Raw genomic sequence first — 15,304 nt, 5'->3', positions numbered from 1 at the left:
AGTAGCCTGCCTTGCACTCAGTCTGTGAAATGAAAAGCAAAGATTGTGTGTTTGTGTACTTCTCAGTGACGACATCCTGCCTAACAGATTGGCACAGCAGGAACATGTCAGGCCAATAAAAAGGAAAAGGAAAGGAGGCTAAAGATAATAATGGAATTTATCAGAGCATTACATCACATTCTTTTTATTATCCTTTCTTCTCCAGTCACAAACACAGCAATAGCATTGACTTCATTACCCAGCTCTGAAATTAAATGGGGCAAGAGAGAGGCTCAATCTCTTCAACACAAAGGGAAAAGTAAACATTTCCCTCTGCCTTGAAAGCCTGCATGACCCAGTTCCCTGCCAACACCCAGATATGAGAGATATGAAAGAGAAAGGAGGGATAGATTGAGGTGAAAGCAGCAGAAGTTCTTCTCACAGCCTGTCTGTTGAGATGAACCCTTATCTGCTGTTTTGTCCAGCTCCCACCACAGAGCACAGCCTTGTCTGCCCTTCTTCAACGCGACAAGGGATGGTAACAGCCACTCTTTGTTAATTGGGTTTTAGCATCATCCTCTGCAATCTACAGGAACAACCCAAAGCAGCACATGGTGGTTGGATTTTAACAGGATCCTTACCTTTGAGTGGCCAAAGCACAGACCCACAGCAAGCACTGCCTGCTTACAGAAATCAGAACCACCTGCTGTGTCACTGGACACGTGCTGGGGAAACCCTTGAGAGACCATTCCAACCCTGCCTGTCTTGTTAGGAACAACAGGGGCTCCTCCAGGATCCCAGTCCTCAGAAGGCAGCTGTACCTTTCCCTTCCAGGCAAAAGCATTAATGTGGCCAGGTGTCACCACCTGCATTTTTGTTTGAAATGGAAAAAAAAGCAAAACCATTTCGTTTAGCTCTGCTCTGCCACCAAGCACCATCATTACCCATTTCAGGGTGAACTTTAGTAAATCCTCTCCTGAGGTGTGGCTGTGAAACAAGGAACAAACAGAGTCATGATGAGTGCAGAACAATGATGTGTCACCCACAAGAAGCTGGAAGTGACTGCTCAGGCAGGGATTGAAGAAAGAAGCTTTGTCAATACTGGTGTTGAACAGCAGAACTGTGTGATGTGGTCAGCCCTGCTGCAGGATCTTCACTGCAGGCCTGGGGAAAATAAAACCTGGCAGGGAATTCAGTCTTAGAAGAGTTCTATCTCTCTCTATCATCTCCTGCAGAGACCTAGGGGTCTCTCCAAAATGCCCCTCAAAGGACACCCATTTGAGTTCATCTCCAGCCTGCCTTCTGCAGTAGCTATGAAAAATATCAGAATTGAGCTAAGATTCATTTTGAGATACTTCATCAAAGGGAAACTGAATTCTGCCCTGGAGGCCTCCCAGTTTCCAGGGGATTTTCCTGGAGACCAAAAGCAGTGCTCACCCCAGACAGGGACCTCTGGCTGGGCAGGCTGCAGCAAGGGGACATGGAGGCACTGCTGGCTCCAAAGGGTCTCCCTGGGACAGAGGGAGCAGCCCTGCACATCCCAGCTTCCAGGAGGTGCTGAGACTAAATTAACTATTATTAAACATTGTTTAAGTGCCAGAGTGGGAGACTCAGCTGAACACCTTGCTCCAAAACCAATACAGAAGTCCAGGTTTCCTCAATCCATATGCTTTAATGGCCTAGAATTGCACATTATTAGATACTTATATATAAATTTACACATACATCCACAACTACATTCTCTCTTTAAATATACTGAATTTATACAAATGCACACAGACACCAAATATGGGAGTATACTTGCACACATTATGAATTAGTCCATAATCACATATTGACAAGATATTTATGTGAGTGTGCTTTTGCAAGTATAACTTTAGGTATTACAGAACTAATCCAGTTACACACAGGTTTTATGCACATTAAGCATAAATAAGGTGCAATCCAGGTTCCTAGAATAAGTTAATATTTTTTTATGTAAAACCTCTATTTCTCCTGAATTTGAAACTTAAAAGAAATTTTGAGAAGATGACTAATACAATGCCAGCTCTAAGGATTAAGCTCAGTGTCAAGGAAAAAAAAAATATTTTCTAAAATATTTTCATATTTGTATTTTTCAAGCTCTAAATTACCATAAATTAACATTTTCAACTATCTCAGAACATTCCAAAGAAGATTCCACAAATCTGTTTCAATCACAAGGACAATGATCTCTGATTATATCAATCTTTCCAGTTTCACAGACTTGCACAGACTTTGTCAGCTTCTAAAAACTAAGAAATTTGAAATGAGATTGGAGATGAGATTGATTATTTATTTCTCCTCCTGTTTCTCTAATATGACCAATCAATCAAACAAACTGAATCCTTTGAACTCATATGATGAAGGACATTAGAAAGTTTTTTTTCCACTAACTCAACCACTTTGCTTTTTTATTTAAATTTACTTCCCATGCTTGAAACCTCCTTCGATGTGAGTGAGCACACACCCGAGGAAAAGGAATCCTGAACACTAGAGGGCATATAAGAAACAAACCATCAAGTTTATCCCTCATCATTCAGTGCCTGAAATAAAAATTTTCTTCTAGTAATTCTTGCCCTTTCTTTTTCTTCATTCCACAAGCAACTTGTGATTATTTTTACTTTAAATATCTGTGCCAATGTTCAAAATTGTATAGCGCTTTGTTTTCTCCTTACTATTTCTTGGGAAGCAAAAAGGAAACTTCATGGAAAGAAAAATCACATCGAGACTTCAAGATTGAAGAGTTGTTACTGCAAGCAGTGGGGAATAACCCATGGCAATAATAAATTCACTATCCAGAGAGTGATGCCTGGAGCAAACCAAACTGGTACATACTCTGGTGCTCCAAGCATAGCTGAGTAACAGTGACCAGCATCCAGGGCTACATGTTTGCACATTAAAAATGAGATTCACTTGCTTGGCTCTCATTTCTTTGCACTTTTCCTCACTGCAGTCTTGTCTTTTGTTTCTTCCACCCCTGTAAACACTCTGTGCAATTACATGTCCCTCCTCCCATAACCCCACACACTGAATTTCCTGCATTCTGGTGGAAAAGATGATTGTTTTATCACTTCCAGCCATTGCTAACCTCTGGTGGAGAGGCAGAGCTCACACCCACAGCAGAAGGGACACACACATTTACAAATGTAAGAGGGGCTATCAGAGAATCACAAAATAATAGAAGGGCTTGGATTGGAAGGGACCTTAAAGATCATGTTGTTTCAAACCCCCTGCCATGGTCAGGGACACCTGCCACTATCCCAGCTTGGTCAAAGTTCCACCCAGCCTTACCTTGAACACTTCCAGGGATGGAACATCCACAGCTTCTCCAGGTAACCTGTGCCAGGGCCTCAATATCCTCACAGAAAAGAATTTCTTCCTAATGGGTAATTTAAAAGTCTCCTCTTTTAGTGTAAAAACATTCCCTCTTGTCCTATCACTATCTGCTCATGTAAAAAAATCTTTCTTTATTTTATAAGCCCCCATCTCTCTGATCATTACCCTCCATGCTGCCAGGAACAGCCAGTCTCTAAACATGTGAGACAATTCACCTCCCATCTCAGGACAGCTTGAGGGAAAGCTTTTTTAAAAAGTCAGTCATGGCCTTACATAAACCTCTGAATCACACCTGGGATGAAGCAATCCTGCTTAACTCCTTTGCACATCCTTAGACTGTCTCTTCTCACCACCAGGAGCCTGGCAGACTGCTGTAATTCAGAGGGATGCTTCAGAACTATTTACAAACACACCTCCTTGTGCAGCAGTGCTCTTTCAGCACAAATGCAAATACAGCCTCTGCAGTACCTCACACACACAACATTTACTGCTATGCAGATCATGCCTAGATGTCTTGGGAAGCTGCCTTCTCCTAAATGCTGAAACAAAAAACAAATCTGCTATTCTTCAAGACATTTTTTTCCAGTCTAGGCTCACCCAGAATCTTGCAGACTTTTGTTTCCCCCTTGGCAGGGCAAACAAAGATAGCCAGGCTCTGCTGCCTGAGAATACAGACAGAGATTTGCACTGCATTAGTGGGGCTAAAGCCTGAAGTGATACACATCAGGGGCTCTCAGGATTTACTGCTTTGGGGTGCAGACACATGTCATACAGCCTCTGGCTCAGAGTGGGCTCCCCCAGGCATGCAGGAATGCACACCACAACCTTGGCTCATCCTGTTTTCTGGAGAGCCAAGACTTCTCTCAACCAGACAAAAAGGACCTTGAGATCCTGAAAAAAAAAAAAAAATCCCTTTGAGAAGCCTTAAAAGAACCAGGCAATACAGATATTCCTGCTAAAGGGACAAACACCCACCCAGCTGCACAGTCACTCCCCCTCCCCAGAGGTACAAGGAGAGAAAGTGTGATGGGAGAGCTCAGGGACTGAGGTAAAGACAGGGAGATCATCTACCAGCTCTGTCATTGGCTAAACAGGATTATACAGAGAAAATTAATTTCATTTACTCACAATTAAAATATATTCTGGTATTGAGAAAGAAAGACAAGAAGAACAAAAAACATCTTCCACCCAGCTTTCCTCCAGACACCCCTTCTCCACGTCACTCCTGACTTCCCTGGCATCCCGGTGGGGATGGGGCAGTGGTTGGTCCCTCCAGCCTCTCTGGGCTGCTCCTCCTTCCTCTCCTGTCTCTGCTCCAGGTCAGGCCTTGCCCCAGGCTGCAGCAGGACTGATGCTCCTGCTGGGGCTCTCCAAGGCTGTGAATCTGCTGTGACATGTGACATTATTGTGACAGGTCTGTGTGCAAAACAAGAACTCCATCCCATGACCTAAATGCAAAGGATGCTAAATCATGTACTGATAAGGACAAAACTGCATCCCCAGAGATGAGATAAACAACAACTTGTGTCTTCAAAGTTAACTTATCTCCTTAGTGGTCTCCCTTGTTACCACATTCCAATGGGCTGTGCCTCACCTTTGGTCATCCCTAAGGAGCCAAATTTCTTGCTTGTGAGAGCTCAGCCCAGAGTGATTCCCCCAGCACAATATAAGATATAAAGCTTTTAGGGAGTGTTTAAAGGAGGGCTATGATGGTGAAGGATCTGGAGGGAAAGTTCTAAGATATAAAGCTGTTAGAGAGTGTTTAAAGGAGGGCTATGATGGTGAAGGATCTGGAGGGGAAGTTGAACGAAATGTGGCTGAGGTCACTTGGCTTGTTCAGCCTGGAGGAGACTGAGGAAAGACCTCAGTGCACCCTAAAAGTTCCTCACAAAGAGAACCAGAGGGACAGCCACTGATCTCTCCTCCCTGATGAGGAGTGGCAGGACCTGAGGGGGTGGCAATGAAGCTGTGCCAGGTTCAGCTGGGCATTAGTTAAAGGTTCTTCACCCAGAGGGTGGCTGGGCACTGAAAGGCTCCCCAGGAAAGTGGTCACAAGTCCCAAGCCTGATAGAGTTCAAGTGCTTGGACAACACATTCAGACACTTGGGGTAATTCTTGAGGCTGCCCTGCACAGGGCCATGATTTGGACTAAATGATCCTTTGGGTTCCCTTTGAACTCAAGAAATTCTATGGATCTGCGGACAAAGTACAGGTACAAATGGGAAAGCATTCTGAATTTGGTCACTACGGGTAAGGAATTACCCATCCAGCTGTAAAAAATGCCTGGTTGTAGCATCAGATGGAATTGTGTTTGGGGTTTCTAATCACCTGTTTTCAAGAGAAAAGTAGAAACTAAAAAGGTGACTATGATCATGGTGGACAAGGATGAACAAAAAGCTCAGCCTGGCATAGGAATGTAAAGGTTGTGGGAGGATATGGTGACTCATACTTGTAAAGGCTGAATGTCAAGATAGTGGAAGAGTTAGCTAACTCTAAGTATGATACTGGCACAAGATCAATGGGATATATAAGGTTCAGAATTAGGCTGGAAAATTACAAGATGATTTTTCGCAATCCAGGAATGGTGATTTTGCCCAGGCAAGATTGATAAGGTTTGTCGTGGACTGAAGAAAGAAAAAAAATGCCTCTCTTTATGCAACTTGACTTTGTCTTCTTCCTCAGATCTCAGAGGGGATTTGTTAGATTGCTCCTCCTTCCTGAGGAACTGTATCATAGCAGCTCAAGGTTTCACACTGGGAAGTAGGAAGATTAGTATTATTTATCAGGTATCAAATGATCCCAGTGATTGTGCTAAAAAATGGCACAATCACTGGGATCCACTGTTTTGGAAGGGGTGTCAGCAAACTTAAGGGCATTTTATGCCTCTAGCCAAGACCTGGTATAATTTGGTTTTTAGATATCACTCTCAGCCAGTCTTTTAAGCAGTAATTTGGCACTTAATTCCTTTTTATTTAAATGGAACTGAGGCAACCAAACACCTCAGTAAAACTGGCCTCAATTTTTTTTTATATTTAAATCCCTGGGCAACAAATATAACACAGGAAATCTGTGCTGCTGTTCTTTGGCCTTTCCCTAGACTCAGTTTTGAGCTCTGTGGTTCACTGAAGACACCTCAGTCAAAGTATGTGCTTGCACTTTATTGTGAGAAAAATAACAACAGGAGCTGGGAATGCATAAGTAATTCACATGTGTCAGCAGGTGTGAATCCTCCACTCTATTTAATAAAAAATTACTCTGCAAAAGTACCCCTGGAACTCTGCAAGAAACTATGTGGAGGGGAGAAGATAAATCCCAGCACATTCATTTGTCCTGGTTTTTTTAACACTCAAGCAAATCTCACCCATCTATTAATTTTGCATGCATTATGCACTTGGGCTAAGTACTAACTGCACATTTGTACTTACCTAGAAGAAAAGAGGTCAATGCTAGAAGTGTCCTGGATGGCAAACTGCCTTGCTTTCAACTTAATCAAATACTGAAAGAATTAAAAGTGCAAATGAACCTACAAGAAAGCAAGGAAATGTTACATAATCAGGCCCATTTGTATAAATGGATCTGAAATTCCTGCTTATTTTACATTTCAGGTTTCATCTGTTGAATAATAGATTGTCTATTGAACGATTTCAGTTAGAACATGGAGCTGAATGTTACATATGAAATATTAAGTGTATAGCAAGGAAAACAGTTGAGTTCCTCGTGGGCACACTACTCTGGGCTCAGTGGTTCAGAGGAAAGGAAGAGGGCAGAGTCCCCATGTGGGGAACCTTGGTGGAAAATAAGGATGGAAGGAAGCAAAGGGAAGATTTCTGTGACTGGCAGGCTTTTTTTCCTGCAATTTTAATGAATCTATATTGATGTGTGTCATAAAAATATGATGTAACTAAATCTCCTCACATCTCTCCAGTCTACAGAATATTTTTCATGGAACAGTTCCTTTAGCAGCAAAAGGAGTTGTAAGAGACTGATAAATCACATCAGTCATGCTGGTTGCATAATGTTAGAGTGTAGTGCAGTATTTTTCATTCTTGTCATTATTTATTTAATGTTTTCAATGGGGAAAAAAAGGTCTTTTTATGCTCTATTATCCCTTGAAATGCAGACCTTCACAAAGTTTAAAGGATTTTGACATGACAAACTAAATAGAATGGATGCAATTATTTTGATACAAAAATTTATTTGACTACATTACCCTCCCCTGACCCCCTAAAGGAGCCACAGCAGTAGAAGATGTTCAAGAACACAGTGAACTTTGAAAATTTGTGATCTACTCAAACAGTCAAAGAAACTGGACAGCATATGATGTACTACAAAGCAGGGACATCTTATTTAACAGAGTGGCTGAAAAAAAAGGAGATGGTTGAATGACAAATCCACATCACAACTATAAATGAGAATTTGGGAACTTCTTGTGAAGTGTGTGCCCTTAAATATTTTTTGATCAGCGTGTAATTGCTTAACAGTGCACAGAGCACCTGGTGTGGTCTAGTTGGATAAATTCAATTTGTTATTCTGGGCACTCTGGTGATCTAAACTGGAAAAAGTTGGCTAATACCTGGAGACAGGTGAGAGATTCATTTTTCTAAGAGCTGCTCATGGTAAATCTCATGTTCTTGTGTAACTGCAGTTGAAATTTCAGCTGGCTTTAGAACCAAGCACAGGCTAACTGTATGACACTCAGCCCTTGTGCTAAAAAGTACAAGGATATATTTCAACCTTAATTTTCTCAAGTGGAAACTTCCCTGCTTGCTTTGTATGAAATGTGTGACCTGCTGTCACACTGAGAGTGAACAGTGATGGATGTTTGTCTGGGCAGTGTGAGAAATAGGGCCCTCATTCTTTTATCTGAAGCAACTGTTCTTTCTTTTATAAACCTAATTACCATTCACTGTGGCGATGACTTTTATTGAATTATTTATCAAGATTTAGATGCTGGGAAAAGCTGAAACAACAGTGCTACCATCCCTTTATGAATACATTAAAAAGGGAGCATACACCTTGCTCTTCAGCAAAAACCACATTAGGGATTTTTTTTTTTTTGTCCACAAGTTGAAATTAAGGAATAAGGTACCAGAGAAATTAATTGTGCATCCAGAAATATACTTTCAACACACAGCACCTCTTATGTGTTGTCTCCTCTTTATACTTTTCTAGAAAAAGGATATGGGTTTACTTGTACATTCTTCAGCCTGTAGCTATGCTGTTCAAATGCTGTATGAACAGGAAAAGAAACTCCATTTCTCTCAAAAGCCATCTAGAACAGTTTACACACTTATTTACTGCCCACAGAATCCACACAGTATCAAACTCTGGGTATCAGCTAACTGAACACCTGAGCTTTCTCATTGTTCATTGGTATTTTCATAAAGGTAACCCACATAGAAATAGAGGTGGACCTAAAAAGGGCAGGACTAAATGCAGCTAATTAGGGGAAAAAAAACCCAAAACCCAAAACAAACAAACAAACAAATAAAAACTTAGATTAAGTGTGCCAGGTTTAACTCCCACCAAACAAGCAAGAGGTATTCACAAGTTACTTGATGATTTTGTTTTGATACAGACATGGGCAGATCTATTTAGAATGCAGCTCCTGAATGTGAGAACAACTGTGATAAAAAAGAATCAAGCACACAACCAGCCAGTTGTGATGGAGAGGCCATTGCAATGAAAACATTTTATTAAGTGTTAGAAACCTGAGGTGTGCCTGAAATATTCTCTAAAAGCATTAGGGCTGAATGTGCAGTTGAAAACATTCAGTGGAAAACTTCAATTTCATGCTGACTTTGTTAATTTTTTTTAACAGCTTCCTCCCATAACATTACATGAAGAGGAAGATTTTCCAGGCAGTAAACAACACATGTGGATAAGGGTTTAACTTCAAGTACATTCTTATTTCCTGTGGTTTGCTGAATCGTGTGCAAACTCAGCTGGAAGCTCAGGTTCTGCCCTGAGCTGGTGTGGGCAGGTCTGGGGCAAAGGGGGGCTCTGGGAAGCTGTGAGAAGTTGCCAGAAGTTCCCCCTGTGTCCTACAGAGCCAAAACCATCCAGGACCAAGGGAGGACACACTTAAAACTCACACAGGGGAAATTTGATCCATCTCACCTGATCTTTATCAGCCTTCTGTATGCCAAAGCACAAGATTCAGGATCCACTTCAAAAACCTTACCAGCAACTGAGCCTCTTGTTACTGAATTACTGAGTTACTGAGCCTCTTGTTATCCATGCACAAACATTTCATCCCTTTCTAACTCACTTTCGCTGCTGTTCTCAGGACTTTGCACATCCTAATCACAAATTTTGGGGAAAAAAAAAACAACCAACATTTTTGTTGGTTGTATTTGAGCTCCTTACAGTTTTGTTTCAGTGACTGTGCTTAATCCCAAATGTTCAGATACAGGGAAAACACAGAAGCTCTTGATCTACTTCCTCAAAAATACTGGTGTTTTTTTTTTAAATAGTGTTAAAATTCATATTTTTGCTTCAAAGAAGACCTCTCATGGTACTTTATATTAGAGTCATCACCTTTCTTTCCACTCATCTGAGATCTAAAATATACTTTTTGAGATAAGGCATCAGTCCTACACATAATATCTCAAATAAAATGCACTTTTTCTTAGAAGTCTCCAGCACACTCCATTTATATCCCAATGTATTTTTCTGCTTTGCTGTTTAACTCTGCAGATGGCCAAACCAAAACTAATTGGGCTTTTTATTTCAATGAAACTTATTCTGTAGCAATCAAAACTGTCAAGGTAGTCTCATTTTTCTCTCCAAATAATGATAACCATCCCACTCTGGACCAAGTGATTCTTTGAGATGTTTTTTCAAGAAAGTAAAGGATATTTTTTATATGTTTATATACATATAAAAGCTGATTTCTAATGTTCCCAACCCCAACTGTGACTCCAGCTACAGTGGACATAAAAGGATGCTTTAAAATTCAGACACCTTGAAAAAAAAATAGTCTACCACTCTGAGTTCTACTTGTGTCTGCACATTCTCTCTGATACTCTTTATGCTTCCATAATCATATTATCTGGCTTTTGAAATACCTTCCCTCTTCTCTATGAAATCCTGAGCTATTGCAAAAGAAACCATGAATCTGCTTCTCATCAGTGGTGAATGTGAATAATGGAAGCCAAGGGAATAAAAGAAGTGGATTTTTCCCCACATCTTGTCTTTTCTAATCTCTTCCTTTTAGGTTTTGTAGTTTGGACAGTGCCTTTAGACAGCACTGAGTGAAAAGTGGGAAGCAAAGGCCAACTGCCAGGAGTAGAGCATAAAATTAGTCTTGATTTCTGGTTTTATTTTCTCTCTGCATAGTTCTAAATTTGATTATTTTTTAAATTTCTTTTCAAATATGAAATAACAATAATGTAGACGCAACAGAGATCCTTTTAGAGATGTTAGGGAGTTCATTTGTGAGAACTGAGTTAAAATTACTCAAAGTTAAAAATTGAAATCAACACAGACATGATCTTCACCAGAGTAAAGCAAAAGATCCCCATCAACAACAAAATAAAGAAATCACAATTTTTTTGTTAATTACTTGTTTTATTTCAATGGCAAACTGATGGAAGATTCCTAGATGAACTAGACTTTTGGGATGTGTCAAAGATCTCAGCAGCAGAACACTAGCAATGAATCTTACCCCATGCTCAGCAGAATTTATCTGTGTGGGAAAAGACAAACTCTCCAACATGGTTGTAAGCCCATGAGAAGCAAAGTTAAGAGCCTTGGGAGGGATGGATAATTTTTGATGTAAGCCAGAAGAGCTAAATTGTAATTATGGAAGTCCTGCTACATAATTAGATAGAAACATGCCCTTCTCATCACCAAAAAGTACCAAGAGAAATTAATTTTCATATGAAAGAAAATGAAAATTTAATCTCTTCTCTTTTTTTTTTTTTTTTTTAATCATCAGTCCAATTAAATGGCACATACATCCCTATTACAAGTATGGCCTGCAAGCCAGTCTGGAAAGCTACACAGTACCACAGCTGTCCTAAGCCTTCAGGCACTGCAGAAAAACAAAACTGGTCAGCAGTATGATCTTGCTAAAATGTGAAAGTTTTTCTTACCCACTTGTTAGATAACCTGGTTAAACACTCATGCAGATTCTCAGAACTTAAAGCCCATGTTGTTAAAAGTTGCTAATATAGTCTGTGGTGGTGTTGGGATATTTAGGGCTGAGAGACAATAAATTAACACAGACAACTGGATGTCCTTTGGTATCAAATTTTTGGGCAGACAAAAGAACAATAAAATGTGAGATGAGGAGGGGGGACTGGAAAACTCCCTAAGGAGCCTTCCAGACAACACATTTCATCAGCAGATATGAAAATAAAGATGCCATAAGTGAACACAAGGAGGTATCCAAAGTGGAAGCTCACAAAAGCCACAGGATATTGTCTGAAACAAACCTGGGGAATCACACACCCCAGAAATAAAAGCAAACATCTTCCATGTCCTGTGGACAGGCATGAGCAAAGGATTAAGGAGATGATGGAACCAGGGGGATTTAGGGGAACCAGGATATTCCAAGGCAGGTGAGCAAAGAGCCACCTTCCAGCCATGGGAGGATAAACAGGACAGAAGTCTGACTGTCTCTTTTCACCAGCACCTCCAGTGTTTGCTTCTCTGCTTTTATCACTCCACAGCCTGAAGTGGCAAGCATCATTCTTCATGTCTGCAGTCCCACCATCAGTAAAGATCAGGATCCCATTTCCTGAAGTTGCCAGGAGAAGTTGTGGATGCCCCATCCCTGGAAATGCTCCAGGCCAGGCTGGAAAAGGCTCTGAGCAGCCTGTCCTGTGGAAGGTCCCCTGTCCATTGCAGGGGGGTTGGAACAAGTTCATCTTTAAGATCCCTTCCAGTGCAAGTCTTTCTATGATTTTAATGTTTTTAACTTCTCAGATTGTCTGGGTTATTCATTTGCACCTCTACTACAGAAAGTACATTCAATTCCTATCTATATTTTATATTATTTTCTAGAGACAAAATCAACACAAGTACAAATGTTTGATTCAATACAAACCTATATGTGTTAGAGTTTCAAAGTTGTGTGGCAGAGGGCAGATCAGGGAAATACCAAAGACAAAAAATTTAAGATTTTTTTTAATTAGAGGTTTCAAAAGTTCCAAATAAAACTGGTAGAGGATACCATCTTAATTTTAAAATTCCCATTTAAAAATTTGTTTTCACAGTAACAGAATGCAAACACTGCCACAATATTTTCCCCATGCTGTTTTTTCCCCCATTCTGTCTGCAAAAATATTTATCACTAATTATGCTTCACATATTCTTCTCATAAAGATTCTGAAATCATTTTAAGAGTGAAGACTTGCAAGGATTTTGATCTTTCTTACAGCACTTGTAATTTCTGGAACCGTGCTGTGAGAGCATAGAACCAAGCTTATCAAAAGGTCAGTGAGAGCTGGGTAAGCAAAGCCCATCTGCAGCAGGGTCTCTGGTGCAGTCTCCCAAACATACCAATATTGACACATCTGCAATTCCATAAGGAGGAGACTGGTCAGTCTTCCCAGAGCAAATCTTTATGGAATAGCAAAGGAAAAGGAGGAAGGGAAAGGGAAAACTGCTGAAATTCACCTGTTAACAAAAGTTCTCCAGCAGCTGACTCCTAACTTGTGGAGTTGAGAGAAACAACCGCTCCCTTTGAAAATTTTAAAAGGTTTATTAAGCCTTAACAAAAATACAACAAAAGGACTGCATAAGGAAAAAATCACAGTGCTGGGAACTGCTCTCCTGGGTACCACATACCTGGTTCTTCTTCAATATGGATGCTCAGTCTTTTATACCCCTGGGGGTGCATCAGCCAGCCCTGGCCCCTCCCAGAGCCTGTCAGTCAGCTCTTCTTTGCCATTTACCAGTGGAGACTGCTCTCTTGTAACTTGGTTGGAGGTCAGGTGTTGCCATGCTGCACCCCCTAAGCACCAAGCTTTGCCATTCCCCACTGCCCCATGCAAGGGGCACATGCACACACCATCTTTTTTCACCTGTCCTAGACAACCCTGGCTGTCGGATGGTCACAATACAGGGGGGAAAAGGGAACTATGGTGTTCCAGATTGCAAGGCAAGATGTATTCTATTGCCATCTGTATGGCAGTTTTCTGGTGTCGAGTGGGCAATGCTCCTTATCTCTCTTCTTGAGTGATCATAATCAACAGGGGGACATCTGCTGATAAGGAGCTATTGCATGTCACCACAGGACTGATAAGAACTATAGCATCCCATGGTGAGATGCTCCGCCCAGAGGGAGGAGCCAAGCATTTCTACCCAGATATAACCTGGAGGTTCTGAAACACCAACACAGCTCTTCTCCACTGGACTCCCCAGAGGAACAGCAGCTGCTTCTACTTCCACGGATCTGTGGAGGAAGAATTCACCCCTTTTCTACAGAACTCCCCTGCTCCAACAGAACCACGCCTGACACTCCAGGAGGACTGCAGCCCCTTTTCCAACTGGACTGCTACCAACACCCTGACCCACAGGGTGTCAGGTTGTGTTCTGACTCTGATGGTGTTGTTCTAGTGTATTGCATTGTTTTTTTATCCTTTTATCTTTTTCTTTTTTCCCTATTAAAGAACTGTTATTTCCTGCTCCCATAATTTTTGCCTGAGAGCCCCTTATTTAAAATTCATAGCAATTCGGAGGGGTGGGGAGGGTTTGCATTCTCCATTTCAGGGGAGGCTCCTGTCTTGTTTAGCAGGCACCTGTCTTTCCAAACCAAGACATATGGGGACAACAGAGGACATCTAATGTACAATAACATAACTACACATCACTAAAGCTTTTCTTAATATTCACACAATAGTCATCCTTTAATTGTGAGAGCCAATCATCTCATTATCCATCTGTAGCAGAGTTCACCCTCATGGAAGCCAGGAAATGCTTTCCTGAAAAGGTTTGCCACCCAGAGGACTGATTTTCAAATATCAACCATAATCAGTTCTTCCAGCAGAGCCAGGACCAGGATCTTTGCCTGGGCTTATCTTTCCTGAGCTAACTCACTCTACCCAGAGAACTGACTGCCTTTGTCCCAGATCCTTCTGCATTCTTCCCGAGTCAGTGCTAACACCACTATCAGTTCAACACAACAGCAGCCAGAGATAAGGAAAACAAAATGATTGTAAACATATTCCCATTACAAAAACGCGATTGTCCTGATCATCTCAGAGACAAAAGCTCCTTTTTCAGAGTAATGGCAAAGCATTTAACACTGCCAACTGCAGAGGAAACTGTTCAGTACAGCTCAGGCCACTGCTAAATTGCAAAATGTGCCTGTGGCAGCTTTGAATGTAATCCATCTAGGAGAGTTCTGCCAGCCAATGCACATGGGGTATAATAAAAAAGCTATTAAACACTTTTTGAGTTGCATCCCCAACCCTGAGCTCCTTTTTAAGGGACTTAATGCCACAACAGTGTCTTGCTCGAAACTACATTCAAAGAATCATGATGGATCCTTCACATAGGTATTTCAGCTGTCAGAGGGATGTTATTTGGGAAGGTCATCCTGGCTTTCTGACTCTAAATGAGATCTTTACAAGGAATTCTTTGCAACCCCACCGCCATCACTTTTAGTTTTTTCTTCTATAACTTGTCTTGTTGTAGTCTGATTCCAATAGCTTTGAAAGAAATAGAAGTATCAACGTATTTTTATTTTCCTGACATATAGAGAGCACTTCTATTGACTGATTAGAAGATCCTTGCCCTGAACTCCATGACTTCTACACAATGTTTTGTGAAAGCCAACATTCTTCTTTTCCTTTTGCATTCTCTTCCCAAATCAAATTACTGTTGATTTAAACTGGTAGAAAAGAACAGTTATTGTAAAAAGCTGTGTTTGATTATATTGGAATTAGGGAAGTTGTTTGGTTTTTTCTGTTTTTAGTTACAAGTCTCAAGTTTGCAAACATTTAATGATTTTTTT

The sequence above is a fragment of the Fringilla coelebs genome (assembly GCF_963513975.1).
Source record: "Fringilla coelebs genome assembly, chromosome: 1".
Taxonomy (NCBI): domain Eukaryota; kingdom Metazoa; phylum Chordata; class Aves; order Passeriformes; family Fringillidae; genus Fringilla; species Fringilla coelebs.
Note: the sequence above shows the minus strand (reverse complement) of the source record.